This window comes from Mauremys mutica, chromosome 7 (assembly GCF_020497125.1).
Source record: "Mauremys mutica isolate MM-2020 ecotype Southern chromosome 7, ASM2049712v1, whole genome shotgun sequence".
Classification (NCBI taxonomy): Eukaryota; Metazoa; Chordata; order Testudines; family Geoemydidae; genus Mauremys; species Mauremys mutica.
Window position 1 is genome coordinate 14,568,867 of NC_059078.1, and position 23,230 is coordinate 14,592,096.

The 23,230-nt window shown below is 43.2% G+C and overlaps 1 long non-coding RNA gene across 1 annotated transcript in view; it reads right to left on the bottom strand.

Annotated features, from left to right (window-relative positions):
* The window catches only part of LOC123374856, a 55,688-nt gene extending 32,933 nt beyond the window's left edge, over positions 1 to 22,755 (bottom strand). The window contains exon 1 of the long non-coding RNA XR_006581215.1: positions 22,712 to 22,755. This is a non-coding gene — a long non-coding RNA (uncharacterized LOC123374856). The remainder of the gene's footprint in view (positions 1 to 22,711) is intronic.
* Positions 22,756 to 23,230: the final 475 nt, after the last annotated feature.

The window sequence follows — 23,230 nt, forward strand, 5'->3', positions numbered from 1 at the left end:
CAAACTGTGAAGGCTAAACTGTTTTTTGTAGGAATCATGAAAAAGGATATTTTTAAATGCGCGGGGGAGAGGTGGGAGGTTTGAAGAATAGTTTTGCAGATGTTGCAAGAAGCTCCTTCCAGGCATGGCGGGGGGGAAAAGCACGGGACAAACCACAAATGGGAATGTTTGAAAACTGTAACAAGTTGGGAAATGGATCCTAACATTACATAGAACAAAATCGTCTAACTCTTTCCCTGATAAGGAAATTTTATTGAAATCCTTCCCTTTGGAATTCCATTGTGGAGAAGATTTATTGTGAGACAGATCATTCAGAATAAATTATTATTCTGGGATGTCAACCAATTTAATGCCAGTAAGAGAGAAAGGATTATTTATAGTAACTTGTTTCTAATACAATGATTGCCGAGTCTCCAAATGGCTGGAAGCCTAGGTATAGTTTTATAGATGTTCACAGGTTGGCATATTCAAGGTTAGAAACGTGGAAATACCCCCCACAAAAAAAAAATCTAGATGAGAGTTGCAGAGTAAATAAACAAATGCACCAGTAGTAAGTATGCATTCTAAATATACAGAAATTAAACAAAAATTCATCCCCAGTAGAGTTTGAGATACAAGCAATATGCTAGAACAGGTTTTCTACTGCAATTTAAAACAACCCCCCCTCCCCACACACACACACACTCCTAGAATACCTTATATCTGAAAGTTAAAACATTTTTGACTGCCCCAGCAGAAACTTGAAATACATTTTGCTTATATCTATAACCTCCATCACGGAAGTACAGGTATGTACACCTCTACCCTGATATAACGCTATCCAATAGCGTTGGACATGAATTCGGATACAATGTGGTAAAGCAGTGCTGGGGAGGCGGGGTTGAGTGCTCTGGTGGATCAAAGCAAGTTCGATATAACGCAGTTAGATTTTTTTGGCTTCCAAGGACAGCGTTATATTGGGGAAGAGGTGTATATTGTAAAGAGATCAATACAAAGATTGAGATGATAAATACACCACACACTACTACGTTAAGGCATGCTAAAATAATTAGATTGTAAAGTGTAACCTGCACTCATTTTTCCCCTCCATGACTGAAATCAATTACATACATTGTTGCTAAGACTTAACACACAAAATCCCAAAACAGGTTTTTAAACATTCAGATGCAGTAATGTACTAAAGTACCAGGATGGAAGCCACAGGTCATATGGCCTGATTGTGCATGGGTTGCACAACTTTTGGAGGTGCAGAGCACTTCCAGCTCTCAATGACTTCAATAAGATTTGAGGGATACTCAGCACTTCCCAGGGTGGCTCTTCATATTGAGAGATCAAGCCCATAATAATGATGACACATTGATCATATATTTAGTCACAAGTGATGTTTGAGAATTAGCACATTTTCTACCATGATATTTTCCTTCTCACACTTGGTTGAGCAGGACTTGCTATGACATGCTGGAATTTTGCCTTACGTTTCCTTTGGGACTATGGAAAAAACTCTAGGCCTGCTCCTGCTGCCTATGAAGTCTATGGAGGGAAAAAAAAACACAACAAAAACCACAACAACAAAAAAAACCACCCACCCAAGAAGGAGCCGGACTAGCCTGACATTTAAACATGTAACGCAAGTGAGTGCATTCACTTCTTTCCAGTTGTATTCAGATTCCAGGGAGGAGAGGCTGTGAGGTTTTTGGTTTGTTCCTTGTTCCCCCCATTTTTAGAACTTGGCCCTTCAAGTGCAGAGCACTTTGAAAGATGGTGAGCTTAGCTTGGGCTTCCATGGCAGTTGAGGTGTCAGGATCCTGACAAGAGCTGTCAGAAGGGTCAAGCTTGGTGCTGAGAATAGCAGAGGAGTTCATAGTCAAGTTCCAGGCTGGCGACAATACCAAGGATCAGGTGGGGAGGTCCAAACCAAACTGAGATCAAAACCAGGAGTTCAACGGAATGGTCCTGGCAGCTACAGGAGATCCGCCCTGTTTCCTGGAACCTCCCTTGGACTATATAGGGCAGGGAGCCAATCAGGACCCCTTGAGGCAGGACTTCCTGTGGTCTGTGCACAGCAGATCATAGGTGGTGGAGCTGAAGCTAGTTATAGCTGCCATAGGGTGGCAACATGGAGGCGTTCACTACCTCGCAGCTCTTCAAGTCTGGATACAAGACCTGCTGGGCCTTACATTAGGGCACTCAACTTCAACAGTACCTCCCAGAACCAGATATAAAACACACAAAAAAACCCCAAAACAAAACCACACACCACTCTTCTTTGAAGACCAAGGCAAAATATATTTAGACAAACTTGGCACCTGATCTCACTGATTTCTATTTATTTCACACACAGTTGAATCAGGCCTTAACCAAAGAGCCACAATTTAAGCTTTCCAAACAATGTTTTCCTTTCAAGAGAGTTCCCTCCCAAAGTTGGTTGACTTTGGTAATGGATTCAGCAGTGAATAAGATAGCACGATATTATTGCATTCTTCCAGTTTTCATGGTGCTTCTATTACTTGTATTTATGATCATTACCATTTTAAGTAAAAACAGACTAATGTCTTTCCCTTCAAGATTCTAGATAACTTCAAAGATGTTTTGAACCTCTCTCTTTTAATCATCTGAATTCCTTACTTAGATCTATAAGCAATAGCTGCATTTAATTCAGCATTGTTTATGCAAAATGGTATTAACTCATTTATCAACAAGTTTCTATTTTTTCCCCTCGGTGCTAGAGATAGCATTAAATTGGACTTTATGTACATTTTTCTTGCATGAATAATAACCAGTGTGACAATTCTTGTTGGGAAGCAGCACAAGTTAATAAATGTCAGAAACCCTCCTTTGTTAAACTCAGTATGAATTCATGCTCCCCGTCCCCATCCATGGGGGGTGGGGGTGGGAGAAATCAAAAGTTCTTTTTGATGCAACAAGTCCATTATGAGTATTACTGCTAGCTGTTAGGGGTTGATCAGTATTACAATATACACACACACACACATTCTCAGAAAGGAAATGAATGCGTGAATGTGATAAGCTTCTCCTTTGAGCAGGGGGTGCTCAGACTTAAACTTCAGTCATTTGTGTATTTCACCAGGTGTGTGGGGTAAGTTTATCCATCTTATTTTCTAGTTCATAATCCTATTTTTTCTGCCCTTCCTGACTGGTAGCAAAATGCCAGGCTCATAATTTTGCTGGATTTTCTCCTTGCACTTGAATGATTCTAGATCTATTTCACTGATCAAGGAAAACCATCAGAAAAAGAGCATACTTACACAGATGTCCTACCTAGTGACCCTGGACAGAAATGGATGTAATTTATTGGGTCAGTAACATTTCACAGGAGTTGCTGGTTTTGTAAAGTTCAAAGGAATGCCACTATAACCAAGGAATGACTTTCCATACCTTCTCACTATATTTAGATGCACACACCAAGTGGAAACACATTTCAGATTCCTAGCCATCTGAATATCATGAGAAATACATCCAGAGTGTAAACCATTGCTTTTGTATTTCACCAAACTCAATTAGTGAAATCAGTTTTCAGTATTAACAGTGACATGTCTATAATTATATGCACACACAATTGTTTAATAAATTGTGTGGGTTCCGTGTTTTGTAAAGTGAGGGCCTGCTTGAGACAGATTCTACTGCTTATAGGCATTTTGAAAGCTTTCCTACCGTCACAGCTCTGACAACCACACCCCAATCTGGACTTAACCTGTTAACAAGCCTGATGCTCCAGTCCAGCTGCTCTCTTGAACGGAACAGAGACTGCAAATTGTGTGGCCATTTTGTGAAGTTTACAAATGTTCCCTAGAGACTGGAATGAATAACATGCTGTCAATTAACCCCGCCCCCAATAAGGCAATTAAAATGCTGCTATAATTAATTGCAAACAAAGACATTATATCCAAACCTCTGACAGGACAAGTCTTATCTTGTAACTCAAAAGCTCTGCCTAATAGAAGGAAAACAAAGAATTATTCTGAGAAAACAAATCAGTACTATTTTAAACAAAAATTGATATGTTCCTTTTCATACCCAATGTACATTGCAGAGAATTATGGTAGGTACCAGATGGGCAGCAGACTATCAAATGCCGTAATAGTGCATGCAAATTAAGCATGCTAAAGCCTGCATATGGTTCCATGTGCTGTTGTGAAACTATCTATTGTCAGTCACAAGTCCCTTTTTTCAAATGCCAGTTTGTGCACTAAAATATGTATATTAACAGCCACAATCTGTACATTCTGCTTTTCACATTGCTGAAAACTTTCACCTGTGTTCTGAAGCCCTCAAAAATGTACACCTCAAATTTGGCAGGCCACAAAGAAGGATGACTCACCTTCACTTGTCACAGCATGAGCCAGGCTGCTCCATATAGAACAGCATATTCTCAATCCCATGGAGTCTGGAACAATTTCAAGAGCTGCAGACACCTGATGACTTCGGCAATACATCCTTAAGCACTGCGTCAGCTCAACTTTTTTCAGTGCTTTTATCTAATCCAGTCAGTCAGGGTGTGGGGGAGATAAACATATCGGAATCAACAACTGAACTTTGCATGCTGCAAAGATTTAAAATATAAGAATTTTAACTAAGAATTTTTCAGAAGACTTCTCTCAAGTGGAAGAAGAAATGATGGAAGTAACACCCAACTGTGGCTAAGGTATACAATGGGGCATGGTGTCCTATTAAATAAGTGTGCGCTCATATGCTTTCATGTTTGACCTGGTGAGAATTGCAGATGCAATGTTGAGTAAATATAGGTGAACAAAGATAACAGACCAGCTCTAACAGTTCTGGGGAAAAGGGAGAGGGAGAAAACTGGTACAAGAATAATCTTCCAGACAGATAATATACAGATGGTGGTGGATTAGTGACTGCTGAGGCTTTCTTCCCAGCTGGAAAACATTAGATTTCTGCTTTTGAAATGATGGACTTCTTTAGAAACCCTCTACCGCTTTGAGCTTTCCAGAGACTGATCTAGCTAAGGACACTTTCATAAACAAGAGTGATGAGGCGAATACCAGAGGTTGACTTAGAGGAGCTGTGTAAACCTCCTGCAAATGGTCCAGAATTTTGGGGGGGGGGGGGCGGGGGGGACTGTTAGTGCTGGTAGGAGTAATAGGAGACTATTACGTGAAAAGGGACACCTGTTTGTATGTAGGGTATTTTTGTAACAGATTCTTCTGTGTGTGGAACTGGCCCGTGGAGCGGCAATAAACCATAGTGGCACAAGCACGTGTGCAGATATACATATTGGAGACATACTCATAACCATGGCTTTCTGGCAATGTTTCAAAACCCCATAAATAGGAGGATCTGCAATGCTGAAGTTAAATATAATAAAAGATATCTAAAGGCACATGCACAGCTAGGCACTTTAAATCCTTGTTTAACACAATCAGATCTTCAGTTCAGCCATCTACAACTTAGAAATGGGCCAGAACCAAAACTCTGGATCTAAACCACACCCTCCCCCTGTGGATCCAAGCACGGTGAACTTTAGGAAAGTGCAAAATCTAGATCCCAACTTCATGGTCAAGACCCAAGTCTACCAAAAATGCTAAGCATGCAAACAAGATTTTAAATATTGACTTCTACAAACAGTATTGTGGCATGCTGGCATATTAAATGGACTTCACAAGTTCATACCTGTTATTGAACAGGGTCTCAACTGCCCACAGCGATCTTGATATATAAAAGGGACTGGAGGGCTGTGAGAAGAAAATCCCCTCGTAACTTCAGGACAAAAAGAAATAAAATAGCTAGATGGAGCAGGAAATTGAACCCGAGTTTCCTGATTTCCAGGCTAGCACTCTGTCTATTGGACCATCCTTTCTCCGCCATTGATATGAACAAGAAACTTCAGGGGTGTGCCAGAACTGCTCTTAGTTCAAGAGGTCCAGTCTCCTAGATCACTGCTACCATTTAATCTTATAAAAATAACTGGGAAACATCCTCTTCCTGACCTGCTCCCAGGGCAAAGATCTGGGTTTGGGTAGTATATACACCAGTCTTTGCAGAGAAGACGCAGGCATTCTGGGAGGCCAGAAATCATGGCTCATGAGATCAGGGAAAAGAGCACTATGCAGACTGGAACTCTGTCATGCAAGGTTAACCTCTGCAAGTTATGTTTCCCTGATCAACCTAGCGCCGCTTCCTCTAGCTGCATCTACATGAGAATAAGAGCAAAAGCTCTTCTTGATTTTTATTTCTCTCCCTCTCCTCTTTTTTAAAATAAGCCACATGTTGTTTTACTGTAGCATTAATTAGAACTGGTTTTGAATGATTTGGATTTTGACTGCTATTGCCCACATGTTCCAGGGAACAAAACATCCCCTACTTTCAGGGCAGAAAGAGAAACCATAAAAGATTGGTTGGCTTGCAGTCACCAAGGTCAGCCAAAAGGGTGGGGCTGCCTGTTCTAGCATGTGTCTTAAGAGACAGGGATCCAAGCTAACAGAATGTGACCTCAGATTAGGAGGTCTGAGACACGGAGACCCAAAGTTATAGGAGACAGTGGCTTTTAAAAAAAAAAAAAAAAAAGCAGCACAGAAAGTCACTTTCCTCTAAGACTGAATAAGAAACACTGTTAGAGAAAAGGAAACAGAATTATCCCTGATGTTGTTTGGCAGCATTTCTACCATGAATCTTCCTCAGACTGGCTTACTGTACAGATTTAAAGAAACAGAACATGCACAAAGACTAGAGAGATATAGAATCAGGGTAAGTACATTGAAGAGTCATTGCCCACTTCCAGCTTCTACAGCTGAATCCATGGGTTATGAGGAGATATAGGTCTCTCTCTTCTGAAGTACTAAGGCTTGCTTCTGGTTTCCTACATAAGTCTGGCATCAGAGGAAAATCAGATTTTTACTAGAATGTAAAGGGAGTGGAGCACTCTGTATTTGAGCATATACACATTTTCCCTAGTAGGAGTCAGGCATAGAAAGCAGGGGATGTATATAGGAATCATAGGCCAGACTTGTGAATGATGAACATCCACAGAGGAATGATAGTTGCAGCAGTTCTCTAAGGGTTGTAGCTTTTTCCTGATCCTCTCCTAGAGATGTCCATGCCCTTAGCAGTTAATTTTCTTTTTAGCCATTTACCAAATCCACCATGTTCAAATACATGAAGATGATCAAGTGGATAATTCACAGGGCAGAACACAAACAGTGATAGAATCTGTAAACCAATGTTCCCTAAAGGGCTCTCTTTTCCTGATAGAGAAGGTTACAACTACCGATTAGGTCTCCCTTTTATTGCACGTAATCACATTTCAGTCATATTTAAATGAATACCAATGATAGGTATGTTACCCATGGGAGCATAATTAATGAAGGTATTGCTGGAGACAAAGATTCTGAATGAACATACTCGGGTAAATCTGTTCTGTTGTGCGTTGCATACATCATGAGTCTAATGCCATCCATTCAGGTTAGAGACATCCACTATTCATCAGAGAACAGTAACCAACATGACAAGTGTCTGTGTGCTGCAGAGCTCACAAATGACAGTGGAAGAAAAAGCAAGAGGGAATGTGGAGATCTAATAGACAGTAAATACAAATTCATTAATAACCTCAGATGCCATTGTTGCATTTTAACCTCTACAGCCCAATATCTAAAATATATCTACACACCAACTAGAGACAGTCAATTGAGCAATATATAGGTAAACACATTTCTTGCTGACCTCCTTAAGCAATCAGCTTGTGGCCTGAACCAGGAGTTTCATTAGTACAGTTTCATAGCTCTGTTTGTGAATGTTGGCAATTAATTCTCCCAGATTTCCCATGAAAGCGTGTTTAGTTGCCCACATCTTGATCTCGTGATGTCCCTGCTCTAAAAGAACAGAGGGATAAACAGCTTGGGTGACCATACATCTATTGATTAGAAGCCCAGACTGATTTAAAAGAAACAGTAACAGGACATGTCCAATTGAGCATATGGAGTGAGCTAAATCAAGCATGCAGCAAGTATACTTAACAGCCTCATTAGAGAGTCTTGGCCATCTTTAACATTCACAGACATTCTGTTTTCAAAACTCCTCAGTGGAAGGAGCTGTCTGGAAACCACACACGATTCCTCTTGTGCCATTTAAATTTCAGTGTACACTGCAACCTATGACCACCAAAGCCTACTTGTTAAACTATATAATAAGCCTCAAGCATATGATGACTGTGATACTGCAAGATAAGGCACAGTACACTAGTAGCACTAAATGCCTCTGGCATATGCCAGTTTTAAGATGGTTGCATGCTCCTTTTCTGTTACACATGCAAAGAGCCATTCTGCCCACTTCGTTTGTTAGCATCTTGGGTGCTGTATAATGGCACTTTTATTTGTTTATTTTTAAATAGAGAGATGGGCTAAAGCTGAGAAATGTGGATATAGATTTTGGAAACTCCTGAAGTTTGAAGGAGTTCAGATACAAAGTTCGGGTTCAGGCAGGGCCGGTGCAAGGATATTTTGCGCCCTAGGCAAAACTTCCACCTTATACCCCCTTTCTCCCTCCCCCGGACCATCGCTTATTACAAATTTTCAAAATACTTTAAAAAAATACACCCTTTTTAGTCACATTTTCTTCCTTCATATCAAAATCGACTACATTTTATTCTACCTTTGGAATATCTAATTTAATTTTATAAATTTTATTAATAAAATTAGAATGGTGGATACATCAAAACACAACAACTGACAATAGCAATAGGACAGATTTCAACAACCTACATACGCATCTTTGTACAATAGTGAGTTTGGATCCCATGCCACTCCCGGGAGTCAGCGGTGGATCCCTGGGGAGACTAGTGGATCCAATCGGAGAGAAATCCCCATGCGGCTCTGGGGTGGGCAGAAGGCCTGAACTAGGTCCTTTGTCCGATGTCCCTTTTTGCTTGGTGCCAGGGAGTACCACTTTTTTGACTGCTTCTTGGGCACTGGCGAGGGATAGTGATGCCAGACTGAGTCCGGTGCCGGGGTGCACTACAAACCGAGGCCGAGGTGCTGGGCCTAGAGCCCTGCCGAGACTGCAGTCCTGCGCCGGGCAGCGCGCAGCCTCCATGAGGAGAGCCCTCAAACGAATATCACTCTCCTTCTGCATTCTCGGACAAAAGTTTTTACAAATCCGACACTTGTCTTTAATGTGCGATTCCCCCAAGCACTTCAGGCAGCTGCTATGAGCGGTCACTCACAGGCATAACAGGGCTTAAAACCCAAATACTGGTAAGGGTGGCAGGTTTGTAGAAATGTTGGTGGTGCCTAGAAACCACCACCCCCCAAACTCTGCCCCCCACCTGCCTAAGGCTCTGGGCAGGGCCGGCTCCAGGGGTTTTACCGCCCCAAGCAGCCAAAAAAAGTGCCACAATCGCAATCTGCAGCAATTCAGCAGGAGGTCCTTCGCTCCGAGCGGGAGGGACCCTCCGCCGAATTGCTGCTGAATACCTGAACGTGCCGCCCCGCTCCGGAGTGGCCGCCCCAAGCACCTACTTGCTAAGCTGGTGCCTGGAGCCGGCCCTGGCTCTGGCAGGGAGTTTGGGTGAGGGGTGCAGGCTCCAGGCTAGGGCAGAGGGTGGGGCTAAGAGGTGCAGGCTCTGGGAGGGTAGGGGTGGAGCTGGGGATGAGGGGCTTGGAGTGTGGGAGAGGCTCAGGGCTGGGGCAGAGGGTTGGGGTGTGTGTGAGGCCTCTGGCTGTGGGCTCTCGGGTGGGGCAGGGCTGAGGATGAGTTTGGGGTGTAGACAGGCTGCCCCAGGGATGGGGCCCAGAGATGAGGACTCCCCCAGCCCTCTCTGCCAGCAGCAGTGAGTTCTGGGGGAGGGGCCCCCACTTCCTCCCCCACCCTGGTAGCACACTCACCCTGCACCACTGCACCTGCTTGTAGAGCCCCTCTCAGGTCCAGGAAGCCTCCTTGACTCCCTGGTGGTGGGTGCTGGGCGGAGGGGGGGGCTGCCATCACATGTGTGCCTCCTCCCCTGCTGCTACCCCTTGCCCAGTTTAGGGCAGGAGCGGTGACTGCGGGGGAGGGGGGCCTGTGCTGGTGGAGGGTCCTGCTGGAAAAGGGCAGGGTTTGAGGGGGGGAGGGCAGCCTGCCCTGCCACTAGTGATGAGGGGCATTAGGACCCTGCAGCAGCAGTTGATGCCGGGAGCAGAGCCGAGGCAAGGCAGCGTGGAGCTGCAGAAGAGAGGCAGGGACGCTTCTGGGGGCCGGGGGGAACGCTTGGAGGAAGCGCAGGGGGGCAGTAGGCTGAAACACTATAAAACATTTTTGGGGACACTGCTTTTTGGCACCCCCATATCTTGGTGAACTAGGCAGTCGCCTAGGGCACCTAGCGGTTGCACTGGCCCTAGGTTCAGGCCCAAATCTGGAAGACTCACGTCCTCTGCTTATTCAATAGTCAGCAGGGGAGAGAACGTTCAGGTGCCAAAACTGAGACAGACGTGTTTGAATCATCAAAATTTCAAATTGGTGCAGGGTTCCCAATAGAGAGCAATGTGTTAAAATAGGAAAACATGAATTAGCCCTGCCACTCCATCCTTAACTGTACAATCTCAGAACCCAGGATCACACTCTGGCACCCCACGTATGGCAGACAGGAAGCAGGTACTTGTACTCCTGGAGCAAGGGGGTAGGCTTATACAGAAGGAAACACTCCATAACCCAAAAGGCACATAGCTAGGATTGTACCCCATCCAGCTATATCATAGCTCCCAAATTCACAGCCAGAAAAATGCATCACGGACTGTGAAATCTGGTCATGTGCTTTTACCTTCTGCTATACCAATTTCATGGGGGAGACCAGAGTTTCTCAAACTGGGGGTCATGACCCAAAAGGGAGTTGCAGGGCAAATACCCTTGTGACCCCCCCCCTTGCTTCTGTGCTGCCTTCACAGCTGGTTGGCTGGAGAGCAGCAGCGGTTGGCTGGGTGCCCAGGTCTGACGGCCGCACCCTGCCAGCAGCAGCGCAGAAGGGTGGCAATACCATACCATGCCACCCTTCGGGGCCAGCTCTACTGGTTTTGCCACCCCAAGCAGCGTGCCGAATTGCTGCCGCTGACGGCGGGGCCAGTCTGTGGGCCGTTAGGGCAGCACGCGCGTTTCCGCGGCGGTGGCAATTTGGCGGCAGCTGTCCACAGCGGCGCAGCTTCTTCAGCCAGAAGACAGAAGCTGTGCTGCTGTGGACAGCTGAACATAGAAGCTGCCGCCAAACTGCCGCCGCCGCGAAAACACGCATGCCGCCCTAACGGCGCATGGACTGCCCCCCGCCGCCTGTGGCGGCAATTCGGTGCGCTGCTTGGGGGCAAAACACACACGGACTGCCACCCCTTGCAGATTGCTGCCCCAAGCACCTACTTGGAATGCTGGTGCCTGGAGCCCGCCCTGCCACCCTTACTTCTGCACTGCTGCCTTCAGAGCTGGGTGGACAGAGAGTAGCAGCTGCTGACTGAGAGCCCAGCTCTGCAGGCAGCAGTGCAGAAGTAAGGGTGGCAATACCAGCAAGAGGCCTACGTAGAATTCATTGTTACATTTCATTGTGCTCCTCATCAGCTTGCAGTTTGCTAGGCATGGCTGATTCTTGCTAGTGTTGCAAGATGATGGGGTTTTAAACAGACTTGCTGCTCTTGATATACATGTTTAAAACACAATAATATACTTGGTTTTGTGCTGGGCACAGCAAGAGAGTAGTGTTGGATTCCCCCTACCCCAATAGTTGTCTGGCTTCATATGGACTCAAGAAAAGGTGGGAAAAACTGAATTCCAGAGAGGATCTTGTAACTAATGGAAATTTCTTGATCTGTATTAATAAGCTGCTGCTATGTTTTCCCTCTCCTCCCTCTCCACTAGCACTCAGATGATCGCATTCAAGTGCATCATTTCCCCCCCACACACACACATCATCATCTCCTCTAGATACTTTGTGTCATATCGCATAATGTAGATCTTATCATATGGCACTTTCCATTGTTTGATTACTTTGGTCATGATGATCAACCATTTGATTATGCATACAGTGAATTATGTATAAGTTTATTATGTGTAAATATAATTAACAGCCAGTTTATCATCCCACTTATTCAGCACCTTCTTAGCCCTGGTCTCATTCTCTAAGACCTAACTGTGTGTGAAAGTCAGAACACAGTTTATATAGAAATTAGATGAAGATTGATTCAGCTAACGTTATGCAATATTTTCCATTCAGCTCGCCCTAGATCTGGAACTGCTTGCAGTTCTGTGCATGTCAGTATTAGTCCAGTAGAAATTCCTCCACCAGGATCCAATTTAAGACTCCTGTGATCAAAATGTTGCTTTCCAAATAGCCATATGCTGGTATAAATCAACACTCTCCTTAAGGACCCAACAGAACATACCACACAAGGAAAATTGCTCAGTAAAGTCTGGAGGTTTTGAAACATTAGCAGCTTTCAGCAGGTATTGGCAGGGAAGGATTATCAAGATGTTTAATGTGGACTTGCAGTTTTATGGATTGGTCTTATAGATGTAACCAAGGCCACCTTCAGGGAGGGAAGGCAGAGATGGATGAGCGCATAGGTGCTTCGACTCCTACTCTGCTATAGGCCCTGCCCCCATTCTACCCCTGCCCCTGCTCCTCCCCCACCCCTCCAGCACCTCCTGAACACCGCTGAACAGCTGATTGTGGTGGGTGACCAGATGTCCCAATTTTATAGGGACAGTCCCAATATTCAGGGCTTTGTCTTACATAGGCACCTATTACCCCCCCACACACACTCCAATTATTCACACTTGCTACCTGGTCGCCCTAGGAGGTGCTAATCCATGAGGCTGCTGATGGGTGCTCCAGCCCCCGAGCACCCATGGAGTCGGCACTTATGGGTGAGCGAGAAACCCCTTAAAGGACTAACAATAATGTTGGCATTTTCACAACTAGGAGAAAAATTAAACCATGGGAACCTCATCCAGAGGGCAGTTCAGAGAGAGATTGAGCCAATATCTCAATACTCCTCCCCCTCCCATCCCCATCCCCTCCTGTATAGGGTGAATTCTGCATTGGCTACTCAAATAAAACAGCTATTTAAGGAAAGGGAAGTTTTATCTGAAGAAGATCCTGCAGCACATGACCCCTATATAGTAACAGTGATAGTTAGCTCTGATATAGTGCTCTTCATCCACAGATCATAGTACAAAGGAAGGCAAGTATCACGTTATTTAAAAAAAAAAAGGGCGATTTTTGTCAGTGTTGTAGTATCCCCTGAAGAAATTAAACAATGTCCTCTTATTTCTTATAACATACAAGCAAGGTTCATTCTCCACAGATCTGATCTCAGATCAATGGTCTTTTGATATAAAAATAGTGATTTTGCTGCTTCCAAAGTAAATTGACAATTTTGCAAGCTGGAGTGTCAAGAACATTTACTAGCCCAAGCTCAAAAGCTATTTGCCAGACCTTTGCAATGTGGATTATTATATATGTTACTCATCTGATTTTCCCCACCTCCTAAAAAACAAAAACCAACCAAAAACCAAACAAACCACAAAGACCTTCTACTCACCATGGACAAGCGGGTTAATAAAGGATTGCAAAGCCTGTGTAATCAAGACTCATAATCCTAGCTTCCCTCATGAGTGAAATAAATGCCCTAAAGCATTCTCATTTACTAAGACAGATATGCAACATCTTTTTGAGATTTAGATACTAAAGACACTATTTAGAAAAGAGCAGTTGGATCTTTGAACGTGGGCCCAGTCCAAATTTCATTGAAGACAATGGGGGTTATATGTATTAGTGGTGAACCCATGCGCTAGATCTATGGCTTTGCCTCTGCTAAAGTCAAGAGAAAACTACTTAGAACTACTTAGTTCTCTGAAATTTTTAAAAATTCCATTTTGCTGCCAACTACAGTAACAATGTTTGAAGTGAGATCCCTAGAATGTAGCATAAAAAACCCCAAACACACACACCGATATAACCAGCTAACAGTGGCCCCAACATGGTTTTTTACTCAAACTAGAACAGATCTGGAACCTTATCCATTGTGACCATTATTTAAAGCCTATTTCAGCTACTAAAATTAAAAGGAACTATTTGTTTTAGAATGGGGTGACCAATTAAGAAAATGAAGTCCCTGGCATTACATTTCAAAGGTCCTTAACAATATTACTTATAGACTAATCTAAGCTACTCTGCCATCTCAAACATTACCATTTCAGAGTTCTTCCCCACAAGGAAATACATTGCTTTCAGAATTGCAAAGCAGGAATTAAACCACATAAGGATTTCATAAAAACGTAAGCTTCCCTGAATGCACCTCTGACTATGCTGCTTTTCCCGTAACTTATACACACATCACAGAGGAGGCAGATATGCAATTTTGCTCTTTCAGCAACCTCATGATATCATGCCAAACACAGAGACTCACTACAAGATGATGTCATTGCATTCTGACAAAAGGCACTGATGTATTGTTAATGTTAAGGGAAAAATTTAATCCTTGGGCTCTGTTGAAATATACCTTCATGAAATATTCCCTCACTTCAAAACTCATGTCATCAGTAAACAATACAAACAAGTATGAGAGCTTTACCAAAGCTGTATCTAAAGCATCTGCAGTGAGAACGAGATTTACCTGCCATACCTTGTAGTGTCAAACATTTAACAGGCAGACTGCTATGAAAAATACCTTTAGGCTTCAGAATTCCAGAGAGTTTCAAAGTGCCTCCATTTAGATGCAGATTTTGACTTTACCTCCTGAGTTTGCACAAATGAAAACAGATGCACCTGTTACTATGGAAGTAACTGTATAATGTCTGCATGAAAAGAAGCCCTAAATTCTGTAGGCAAGCCACCTTGGACCATGATCTCATCACCTAAGCAAAATGAGACTGACCAATTCTTGGATGGAAGACCTCCAAGGAAAACCAAGGGTGCTGCAGAAAGTAGCATCAGTGATTTGGTATCTACACAACTGCTTCCAGTGCGGTATTAGGAGGCATTCTTCTGTCTTTTGGAGGAGACACGAAACCACATATAGCCTGACCACAAAGCTTGATCCAACTAAGTGAGAGTCTTTCCATTGTCTTCCATTAAATTTGGACTGGGCCCACATTCAAAGATCCAACTGCTCTTTTCCTAAGAACTGGGGCTTAGGCTCCAGCACCCTGGCAGAACTGCATCTGGAGCTTTTGCCTACCCCATTTCCCCTTGCACGATTACGGACAGATTATTGTGAGTAAAGGGATCAGGTTCCAAGAGGGTGAAAGCATTGTCTTTCAGAGCACAGTATTAATCTTACTCTTTTGATGCAGTCTAGTTTGTTTAACTACTTGGTGTATCTTGTAGGAGCTCAGTTTTGTGGCTGTTTCACTTGTCAAGCTCTCTTTGAGGTCAGTGGATGGAGCAGCTGCAGAATTAGTCCTTCAGACTGTAAAATGCTTGCTAGCAGGGCAATATAGCCCTCATACAGGCCCAGAATACATAACTTTTTCTGTACTGTTTCCTCACCTCTTCACCCCAAAGCCGATACCTGGTTAGAATACAATCAAAAGTAGGGTTTTTCATATCCAAAGCAAAAGGAATTATTTTTGTCATCTCTGGAACTAAAAATGAATCCATCATCATCAATTTAGCTATTTTTAATAGATATTCAACTACCCCACTGGGACCTCGCCTGCCAAGCATCTGTGATTTAACATCACCATTCTGTCAAAGCCCTAATAAAAGGGAAAACAAACGCTTCTGCTAGAAAGAACAGTTAACCTTTAAGTGTAGCAAAACAAATGCAACGCTGTACTATGATAATGCACCCTGGAGCAGTCAGTCAATAAACATCACCTTCCTGCTACTGTCCTTTGGCCATTAGTATTGATGCTACCTTGCCCACAAAAAGTTAAGGAGAAGCTTTTCCATCTTCCCGTGGGAAAGGTTGCCCTTGTGACCTAGAGAAAACAAAGGGGTGACTTTGATAAGTGAGCACTTTGCTTGCTGCAAGAAGGCCACCGTAATCAATGACCTGGTTGTAAAAGAGAAGAATTCTCCTGACAGAACAGCAATAATGGGGGCAGGGGGGAGGGGAAACCCACACACATTTGCACTTTGGGTTGAAACAATAATTGCAGCTGTTGTTGCTCGAAAAACAGGGTGAAGCCATGCAACAAGCAAGCAAAAAAAAGTCTAATGAATCAAACATTCACAGTTTTTAAAAAAAACACAACACCACACATGATGCTTACAGTAAACTCTTGGCATTTGAGGAAGGCAGACATGCCACAAACTAGCTGCTGGATCATTTGGAAACTAGGGCTTCAGTCAAAGTACTGAAGCATATGACTTCAATGGGGGCAAGCTTAAAGTTAAGCCTATGCTTAAGTGCTTTGCTGGATCACATCATGAATTTTGAGGCTTGTTGGAATTTTTCAGCATGAGATACCTGAAGAGCTACAGCCTCAGTTTCTTCTGCTACTTCCTCCACATATTCATCTTCAACCAGTTTTTGAGAAAAAAATACAACAATGCAGTGATTTATTGCTTAAGAATTCACTGATGGTTAAATTTTTATAAACCTTAATACAGCAGGTCTCAAGCCTCCCAGAAATCGTCATCTACAAAAGTAATGACTAAGCTTGCAAATAATTTAGACAAGGAAAATCAATTCTGCCCTACGTGATGTTTAGAATTTTCGCTTGTAGCCCCAGCACTGCCGTTCATTGCATCTCTGAAGTGCCTATCACTAGACAACCACCAGTTAGCAGCAGTTCATTAATTCTACTAGCATTTACTGCTTAAGCTCTGAGATGAGCCTTGGAATCTACTGTATGGGAGAATTCTTGGAACTCAAGGACAAGGCAATTTTTTTTAATTTAACATCATATATAAATAAATAAATAAATAAATGATTATACATGATACAAGTTACTCTATAGTGCACTAACATGCACAGATAGATGATTCCTAAGGGTCATGATGTGCAAAGTATCCTCTGCTGCCACTGTCCTCAGCACCTTGAGTGATCAAACTCTGAATGATAGAGGCTGGAAACTCACAGGATGTTCCTTACCTGTTACCTGCTATATGTAGGTCAATGTCATCATCACCACTCCCATACCTGCATTGGTCATTGGGGCACCATCATTGACGAGCAATCAATCAATTGTCTCCACCCCGCCAAATGTGTGTCAGTGCTTGTGTTTATGTAACACCGGTTAAATCTGAGCAATAATTCTGTACTTCATACAGATATTTGTTGCTGCAGAGAATCCTTGTTACAAACTACAGACTTGATCCCATGAAGTACTGAGTGCCCTCTGCCCTCAGCTCCCATAGAAGTTCATCCTGCAGGATCAAGTCCTAAGCAATCCTGAGTCCCGTTCCATGTGTCACCCACAAGACCATCCTCTTGCCCATACTGTAATAGACAAGTCTCCTGGTTACTCAAAGCCATGCCATTTTTTCCAACAAGGGTTAAAGTGAGTTAAATATACCTATGAGCTTTCTAAATTCAAATCAGACAAACACTTTTCCTAAACACACACACACGCCGTTTTTTAAACTGAAGATGTAATGCTTTCTTGTCCACATTATTGATGTATGGGAAAACACTAGCTTTGTCAGATACTACATGCCATCCCCGATAGTGCAACACTGATGCTCTGTGTGGAGCAGTACTGCCTGGGGTCTCCATTTTCACATCTTAGGAGGCCATCAATATCTGTCCTTCAGCAAAGGAAAGCAAACACTGTACACTTTGCCTGCTGCTTTTATAGGGGGGTTTTTGAGGCACAATGGAAAAAACCCTTTGATTAAAAGGCCTGTCCTTCAGTGATCTATTAATAATAAATAAAGTGTTGCAGCTATGTCAGATGTTCTACCTCTTCATTTAAATATTCTAACATTACTTTCCATAGTCTTATTACTTCACCAAAATGATTATGCACACAGACACAGAGCAGGTACAATGCATTGAAAAGCTGGCCCTGACTGTAAAATTGCAGAGCCTCTGAGATCTGCATGTGCAAAATTTGCAAGCACATCCAATTGTGGGCACAAAATCCACATTTCCTCACACAGCCTGATATTTGCCTATACCAGTCTGGTAATTACATATACAACTATTGATCTGACTGAGCATACAAATGCCTGTCTGAATGTATAAATGTGGGTTTGTTACCCACTGGTGAGTGTGGATTACAGGTCACCTGCTGATCCACATAGGACATGAGTTCTTAGACCCAAGCTACAGAAAGCTGGCTCTTTATCTCAAGCTGCAGCAGCTCATGCTTTTAGCTCTACAAGTTCGCAGTTCAATCACTGGGGTGTCAGGCAAGATGGTGGCTGTCACATTTGCACCCACAATTAGCTCTATAATTTCAGAAGTCCTTTGAGAAATTAGTCCTGAATGTAAAATTTCAATGAACTAAGCAGTGTTAAGGCAGAATGCTACCCTGAATGTGTAGCAGCAATGTGCTGATCTGTTGATATAATTGATAACAGGGATCTCACATGCTCTTTGAAGTTTAGCATTACAGCACAAGTTTGCTGAAGCTAGGGCACATACTGCTTTTTGGTAACTGTGGGAAACAGAATGAAAGCCTTATGAAGTGCTGTAGCATGGTATTGACAGCATTGAAGGCAATATGAAGGTGACAAAGGCAAGAAATGCAGGAGACTTCCAGTAACAACTTAATTCCATGCTTCTAAGCTTTTGGTAGGGTGTAACTAACGGTTACTAAGCACTGTTTGTTTGTAAACAATAGGATTACTTGGTAAAACCATAGTAGAATTTTGGGATTTTTCATGTGTTCTAAACCAAGTGCTTTTGAAAAGAAGGCAGCTCAATGAACTGCAGACAGAAGACAGATACTTTGTGTGTCTATCATCATCACCACCACCACAGGGACAGGGGCTCCTTTATGTGCTTTTTGGGGGGCGGATCAGTTCTAAAGTGATGTACAGTTATATCTCGCTGTACAACAGACATCTGTGCCAAACAACAGAGTCTATGACCTGAAGAACTTTAAGTCTCATATAAGATGTCTAGCTAAAATCCATCAACTGGGGTACAAAAACAGCTACCCAGATAGGAAGACCACTCCCACCTCCCCCATTGAAATGGAGACAGATAATAACTCAGACCTACCTTGTGCAAAATTTGCAATTGCAGCAGTTTGGACACCCTTTGAATATCTTGTCAAGAGTCAGGGAAACAACAAAAAGCTTTACTAATCAAGTGCAAGAGCACTTTCAAAGGTGGTTATACTAAAAAATAACTATGTATGAACAGCACCTTTTTACTCAACATGTCAGTTTCTTGTGCTTATTCAGAAATAAGCTTTGACACTAAAGTAAAGAAATGCACCTACTCCTTTTTACTCTTGGTAGCTCTGTAAAGCAGGAAGTGATCTGAGTCCCTTCCTTCTTGTGAATCATCAATAGAATTGTTAACTGTCTTCCAATCAGTCACACCTGTCAAGCCCATTGAAGGCAATGAGGCACGTACTCAGCTTGTACAGATGGTCATAAGCTCCACTGAAGTCAACAGAGCTCTGACAATTTACAGCAGCTGAGGTTCTGCCCTGTTAGGTTTGCACAAGTGCCACTGAGGGTGTAATCTCATAACATTTACCATGCACATGTGGCCTATGGGCCCTAATTTGGCCAGCAGAACTTTTGTTACTGTTGATGAGACATGAGATGGAAAAAAAAAAATATCCAGTTCTTAGGTGGTAGGTAGAGACTGGAGATCTGGCAGATTAAAAAACACAATTTAAACCTCTAACTGTAAATTGAGCACTTATGTCAAAAATCACTGAGCCACAATAAATAGGGAACCTCTCAATGTCATTTGCACAGTCGCTTATCTGAGTAGAATTGCACTTAGATACATAGAAACCACAGCATCCAGCAAAATCGTATCAAAATGCATCTCGGAAAAATTACGTCCTTTGAGACCGATTGTCTTGTTATTTTTTTAAAAAACAAACCATTAAGACTCCTAGAGATCAGACTTGTTTGAGGCTATCACTGCTCTGGTTAAGTCACTTCTACACTTTTACTGTTCACTGTGTTATTTCAACAGAAGACTTCAAACAAACCGCAAGTCTATGGCAGTGGCAGCCTAAGCCAGGAACATTAACTTCTCTGCTAATGGAGGCTCACCAAGGAAAGTTCAGCCACGCAGACCCGCCGCATTTGAGAGACAACTGAAAACTATAAACAACCTTTGGACTTTTGAAAAATCAATTCTGAGTAATGCTTATAAATCGGTTACAAGAACGAACAGAGCCTTTCCCCATCTCTTTCTTCAGTTATAGCTGAGAAGGCTGCACCAACGGCTTGGGATTCAGCAAGCCTTCTGAGACCATTCTCAGACACACACACACACACCCCCAAAGAAAAAAAAAGCCTCTAACCTTCCTTTTGATGTGGCCTGAGTGGCAAAATGATGATTCCCTTCGTGCCCATGAATGTACTTATGCTTCTTTCACATACCTTGTGCTTAAGGGCAAAATTCCCACTGCCCATGCAAAGCTTGATTGAATGAGATTTTAGTACTGGAGCCTAAGCGGGAGTGGAGTCAGATTAATGCTCCCTTCCTAACAAACCTGGAGTCAGGTAGTGGAGCAGCTGTGCAGCCCCTCTGCCCTGCCAGCACAGTCTCTTGGCAGCACTAATTGCTCTGGCCAGTTATTGGCTCCTACACACATTTGACCTCCATACTGGTGAAACCCCTGCCTCTCACTAACCATGCCTTGTATGGTGCTATAATGAGAGATGCCCCTAAGTCATGTTTCTGTGGTACTCAAAATGATTTAAATGCCCATGTAATAAGGTAATAATTGGAGATATACCAATCTCCTAGAACTGGAAGGGACCTCAAAAGGTCATCAAGTCCAGCCCCCTGCCTTTGCTAGCAGGACCAATTTTTGCCCCAGATCCCTAAGTGGCCCCCTCAAGGATTAAACTCACAACCCTGGGTTTAGCAGGCCAATGCTCAAACCACTGAGCTATCCCTCCCCCTGTCCTTTTGCCCTCTGCCACCAAGTGGACACATTAGTTCTACTGCTTTTTTGCCTCCTTGTCTGAAAGCAGCATGTTACACAGGGAACACGATGTAATAAATCCATGGACCTTCAGAACTTCACTGTGACAGTGGAGCTAGAGCTCAGACCTCTTCCTGCAGGAATAGTGGTGCTTACCAGTGAAGGAGACTTGTTTAGCAGGGTGGGGCTCATGATACGCTGTTGAGATTTGATGCCACCCAGTTCAGGACAGTGGTGTACATACAAAACACACAACTTTAAATACAATTTAAAATAGGTTTTCATTAAATCAATACTGTTAGGCCCTGATTCTGCACTGGGAACTGCACGGGCACAGCAAGCTGCCTATGAGGATCACAATGCAGGATCACAGCCTAAATCTGTAACTATCCATGTTGATATTCTGATTCATGTGGGCAACAGGCCTAATGACACAGGTACAGTAGCACTTCGTGAAATCCTTTAAGTAGTTTTCCCACTTGACCCCATCAGCAATTTTAGATGCAGCAGGTCCCCCCATTTAGAATTATCTAACAATAAATGAGTACTTCCTACTTAACAATTAACCTATTTGTTTTTTGTTATGGGCTGGTTAATTTTAAATCCTATTGTTTAAAGGACAGCAAATAAAAGACATTCTGCTGTCCTACAATAATCACTAGCATTAGCCATTACATAAATGACAGTGACACAGAATACATGGATTTCCCATGCCGATTTCCTTTGAAGCAGAACTAGGATATGAACTCAGCGCTGTTCGAACATTAGCAGTGAAGTGTACATTTTAATTAAGTGAAATGCTATTTTATACAGTAGCAGGCCATCTGGAGACACTGTTCTCCTTGCTAGTGTTTGTGTTATTTTAACAGACGTCAGATTTCTTGGCTCTCAGTATTGTTTATAAAGTCGACACCTACTCGGATACTTGAATAAACCACAAGAGTGAAGATTGGTGCCTTCTGAAAAAAAACAACCCACCGTTTGTGTGATAGCCTGTGCTTGAATATGGAGGTCAGACTATGATCCATTTCTTTTCAAGGTCAGTTAAAATTTAAGAAAAGCAGGCAAAGCAGTTATTTACTTGATATTTCTCAAGGCTGATATATTCATGTAAAACTTACTTTTAAAAATGTGAAAAAGAGAGAGTAAGATAAACAGAAAAAAGAATCCACATATCACAAAGTAATTGTAACCTTACAAGAACAGATGTTGTCATGGAATAAGTTAAGGAACCATCTGATAGCATGTATACATCTTTATGGTCTCCCTAATTTTCATAAGTGTTGAGACAAAGCTCCTCCCCTGCCTCAGTGGGTCCTGCGCTTTTTGGCGGAATGGCTCACCTCAGAGGTTCACAGCAGCCCTCTAGAAGCTTCTGCTAGAAGCTCAAACCTGCCATTCACTCAGCTAACCTCATCACTGGCCAGCATGGGGTAAATGGAGAACAATCCCCGCAGTCCACCTATGGGTCAGGGACAGACCAGATCCCTTTCCAAATTAGACGTTCCCTTCTGGGGTTGCTCACAGACCAGGTCAACTCCTCCTGTGTCCAATCATGAGTTGGGGGGATAAGAGGAACCCAGACCCACCCTCTACTCCGGGTTCCAGCCTAGGGCCCTGTGGATATCAGCTGCATGACAGCTACAAGGCCCTGGGCTACTTCCCCATGGCCTTCCCCCAGCGCCTTCTTTATCCTCACCACTAGATCATCTGCCTGAAGCCTGATCACACTTGTACACCTCAGTCCTCCAGCAGCACACCTTCTCACTCCTCCACTAACTCATGGAGGTCCTTTTTAAACCAGGTCTCCTGATTAGTCTGCCTGCCATAATTGCTTCTAGTATGTTCTTAATTGGCTCCAGGTGTCTTAATTAGCTTGCCCTGTCTTAATTGGTTATAGCAGGTTCCCGATTGCTCTAGTGCAGCTCTTGTTCTGGTCACTCAGGGAACAGAAAACTATTCATCCAGTGGCCAGTATATTTGCCTTCTAGCAAACTCCTGTACCCCACTGGTCTGGGTCTGTCACAGTGTGTAAAAGGATTTGAAGCCATTAATACTAGAAATTACTCCAAACTGCAAAATTTGATCCAGATCTGCATGTCAAACACAACCAATGTTTCAGGGTATCTAGCAGAGGGATTCAAAGCCTCTCAACCATTGCAGGACCTTTCTGTGCCAAACAGAGCCAAAGGACCATCATCTGTCACTATCAGAATGC